Source organism: Saccostrea cucullata, unplaced genomic scaffold (assembly GCF_032062105.1).
Source record: "Saccostrea cucullata isolate Sc308-1 unplaced genomic scaffold, CSIRO_AGI_Scuc_v1 ctg3118, whole genome shotgun sequence".
Lineage (NCBI taxonomy): Eukaryota > Metazoa > Mollusca > Bivalvia > Ostreida > Ostreidae > Saccostrea > Saccostrea cuccullata.
The window spans coordinates 6,836-11,607 of NW_026919211.1; the positions used below are offsets into that span (position 1 = coordinate 6,836).

At 36.1% G+C, this 4,772-nt stretch overlaps 1 pseudogene; it reads right to left on the reverse strand.

Moving 5' to 3' along the window:
- Window positions 1-2,180: 2,180 nt before the first annotated feature.
- Window positions 2,181-3,494, reverse strand: LOC134282397 (uncharacterized; annotated as a pseudogene).
- Between the last annotated feature and the right edge of the window lie 1,278 nt (window positions 3,495-4,772).

Sequence of the window (4,772 nt, forward strand, 5' to 3'; positions counted from 1 at the left end):
GTAAAGAATCGCCGTTTTTGAAGCAAGCCTACAACGAGGATCATTTTCAATCGAGTCAAGCAGTTCAGATTGTATGAACTCAGGCGATCGGATTTAAAAATGGCCCATGTGGCCAGGACTTTTATGAATTTCGATTTACCGTGTTGGTGTTTGGGATCATTTCCGGAATTGAAAGGGGAAAATTTTACGGAATAGCCTGAAAATACTAGCTATACAGATTCGGAAAACATGTGTCGGCCAGTGAAATAAGTGCGCTTAAAAAATCAAGAAAATAAAACCACACACCGTAACAATTCATCAGTTCATAGGCAGTCAACATGGTTCAAGTGTTCAACTACTGGAAATCTCAGCGAAACAACAACTTGGTGAGTTTAAAATCATCCCCGAAATACTCACTTTTATATACCAAGGACTTTCGAACACTATATCATGTTTTGTACACTGTAATTGAAGCCAGGGGCGCATACGGATTTCCCTACCCCCGATCGAGGACTTTATATCAAATCTGTTCCGATATACTACTGTGCATGAGAGCAAAGTGTTCATGAAATGAACTTTTCAGAGGATGCCTGGTAGGAAACTACCATTGAATGTGCGAATTCCTATGGGAGATGAAGCTATACGCTTCGAGAATTGCTCCGCCAGACCGTGTCAGTGTCTTTTTTTTGTAAAAGATTTGTGCATTTTGATTTAAACTGTGTTAACTATCTGTATTGTGTGGGTTTTTTTCTTGTTTCTGTTAGTTTATTAAAATCTAGAAACGAATTTTTGTCTCATTTGCATAGCTCCTCCTACATCTAGGGTATATAACGGTTGGATATCACTAGCTTTATATCACATATGTGATATTTAATATATCACAACACTTTTGTTGATATGAGAAATACACCCTTATGAAGATCAAAGAAAAATTTGTCGTTCATGGGATAATATGCCAATGCTGCATTACATGAAGTAAGTACACCCTTTCATTATGTCAGCACTTCATAACTTGAAGTAAACAATTAATTATGTGAAGTGATAATGTGTTTACATTGCGTTAAAACTTTTTTACCTGAAATGAATGTTTCTTAACATCATTTCATTTCTTTAACATGTGAGGTCAAAATAACATTACGTCAAGTAGATTGTGTTTTATAGTTTAACTTATTATTACATGAAGTCAAACATCCATTCCTTATAATAAAGTCTAGCATATTCCACCTCTGGTTCAGAGGCTACAAACATTCCTACAAGCTGTGCAACCTGTTTAATTGTCACTTCATTTTGATTCAAAACCATATCACAAAATTCTTTAATAGATTGAGCTTTCTCTTGTGTAAGTCTGGCTGTCATTGTAACTGAATCTATTAAAAAATCCAGAAAGACAATCTTCTGGCTTGCATAAAACTGAGTTTTATCAGGGTGAATAGTAAATCCAAGACTATCTAAAGACCTAACAGTGTCTCTTAAATTAACTTCACACTCATCTTTCGTTTTGCCCAATAACAAAACATCATCTATGTAAATAACATTCAAATGACCAAATTTCTTAAGTTCAGCAAAAACAGGCTTCATGATTTTAGTAAAAATATGTGGGGCACTGGCTAATCCCATAGGTAGACAGGTGAACTGATATGCTTTATTTTTCCACCTGAATCTTAAAAATTGTCTACTACATTCATGAATTTTCACAGAATAATAAGCATCTTTGATATCAAGTGAGCTAAACCAACAATTTGGTTTTATTAAAGATAATGCTGACCTCAATGTTTCCATCCTGAAATGATGGTTGTCAACAAACTCATTTAAATTCTTTAAATTCAGAATAATTCTAAAAGACCCATCTTTTTTGGGACGCAGAAAAATATTTGAATAAAAAGGGTTTTCACATAAATTTTCATTTTCATGAATACTCTCTACAATTCCCTTCTCTAAAAATTTTTCTACTTCTCTTTGAGCTGTTTCATATTCAATTTCAGAAAATTTTAGCGAATTTGGTATGTGAAATTGAAAAGGTTCATATTTGAATTCTATCTTGTAACCTTTAACAGCATCAAGAATCCAACTATCATGAGTTAATGTACACCAATTATGTAAAAAAATGTTGATTTTGCCTGCAGTAAAGTTTTCAGGCGTGTTTTTCAATACAAATTAATCTACAATTGTACAATCATAAGACATACTAACATCATGTGTATCTACTGATTTGACTCTCCTTTCTTCTTTTTCTTGTTGAAGCTGAACTGTTTGGCCAAAAAAGAATTGCCTTTTCGGGTCCCGTACCTTGGCTTCTTCCCGTAGCTATGGGACATTTTGGTAATTCTGTATTTTCCACCAAAATCTTTATTTCCTATCTTTTGAGCCAGTTTCTTTGCCTCTAGCACATTCTTAACTTGACTGCCCAAGTCGTCTCCGAATAAATTTTCTGAAGAGCTCTCTGCAGTACACAAACTTACAAACTGTTTGTTTTTCTCTGGCTGGATAATTTGTTCCCGACTCTTGTGGGACAAATTGTGGAAAACACATTTCTGAAACTTCAGGATGTCACCACACAGATGTTTTGCCTTCTTTACATCCACCAATCCTTTCTTCGAGTTGCAATTAATAAGCATGTCAAAAAGTCTCAATGTCGGAATCATGGCTTTTCCTACGAGATTCTGGGTAGTCTGCAATTTAATATCGCTTGCTCTGTTTTTGGATGACATGTTTTCCCAAATGACTTTGTTGACTTTTGGCGCAGAGACATTGTTAATGTTTTTCGGCCTATCATACTTGCTGGAGATTTCTTTAATTTTCTTCGAGTTAGCTTTCGTCAGGAACATTTTCTCCATAATCTTTGCCAGTTCAGAATTTAAGGGTTCGCTCGTTTTGTCTTCATCACCGAAAAATTTGGACATCATCTGACGAATCATGAATACTATCATCTCCCTCAATAAGGGAATTAAGTGCTTCATCGGCATCCGATTTGTCTGAATTTTCTACATCGGAGTCATTATCACTTAGTTCGTGAGAAGGACGAATGCATGCTTGAGACGTTTTCGTTTTCTTGCGAGGAGGCGAACTACATGTACTCTTATTCTGTCCGCGTTTCCTCGAAACGTCCGGATTTGAAGACCGATCCGACTTCAAAGCAATAAGTTCCTTTTGAACTGAAGTCATGGTCTTAGACATATCTGCAAATTTACGCATGAAAATGTCAAACATACCACTCATATTTTCAGTATGCTGCTTCGAATGCATCGAGTTATTGTCACGAACGGCATCCTCGTCAACTTGATCCACTAGATCAAAGCTGCCTGATTCTCGCATTTGCGATGAAGGTCCCGGCTCGTTAGCCATGCCGCCAATAAAAATTGCAATGAGATTCTAGGATTCTCTCAAACGCTAACTCCACACCACATGGCGTGTAAAAGCAAAATGGCGTACGGGGCTACAGCCCCTGTATCAGTGACATCACTGAATCAAATGCTGCACGTCTCGATCAACACATGTTAAAAGAAATGCAACGCTAATTGCTACAGATTACCACATGGGAAAAGTGCAAAGAACATGTGTTCTGTACTAGCAATATTGCTACAAACTACTGGCTACAAAACCAGTTGAATTTTAAATAAAATTATTAATAAATTCCGAAAAGAATTACGGTTAACATCACTCGCGTCTGAACTATATAAAGACACAAACTTCTGATTACGTGACCTTGAACTTCATCTCATTTGAGACTGAGGCCCTCAATGGGGAAAAATTAGGAAGTATAAGAGCCCCCCCCCCCCTCTTTGTCCAGATATAACTTTACTATAGAAAAAGTAATGCTCATTGAAAGTACAACCCTAACCCCACTTTTGTTGAAATATAGTCCACTGAGTGCTATGTAGTATATCTGGAAAAAAATCATAATTGATCGAAGTTTGCCCCCCCCCCCATTTCCCCGAAATAGGATTTCCGGGCTAGGACAATTATTTTGGGATTATCAAGTTTTTTTTCTGGAAAGTTTTTTTTTTTGCTCTGGATGACCCCCACCCTTTCGTAAAGATGCTATGTTACTGGAATTACAATCTTTTACAGTCGCATCATTAAGGCTTTCAACGTTTCAAGGTTGTCAATCGTTTGTCGTTTTAAGTTTTAATTAAAGATGCCATTCCAAAATCGCTGAGAATTTCTTCTACGAAAGTTTTCACTCCCGCCGATTTAAGTGCTTTCGGAAGGAAGAAAAAAATTATGCTCATATAAAGGCCGATGATACACGTGTTTGCATAACGTTATAGTGAATCGACATAATGTAGACGAGTGCGCACAGTATGACATGAGCTTTTCACATAATATCATAAGAAATGACATAATGTAATGAATGGTTGACACAATGTAATTGTTGTTTAATTAAATGTCATGAACAGTAAACATAACGGAATGAAAGTTGACAAAATTTAATTGTAGTATGTGTAAATGCCAAAAAGAGTTGACATAATGTAATGGAAGTTGGACTCAATGCAATAGTTGTGTGGGTTAATGTCATAAAGAGTTGATATAATGTAAAGAAAGGTTGACAAAATGCAATAGTAGTGCGGGTTAATGTCATAAAGAGTTGACGTAATGTAATGGAAGGTTGACGCAATACAATAGTAGTGTGGGTTAATGTCATGAAGAGTTGACTTAATGTAAAGGGAGGTTGACACAATGCAGTAGTAGTGTGAGTAAATGTTAAAGTATTGACAAAACGTAGTAGACGGTTGATGCAATGCAATGTTGTGTTTTGCTATAAGACAATGACGGCATTCCATACTGAAATAAAT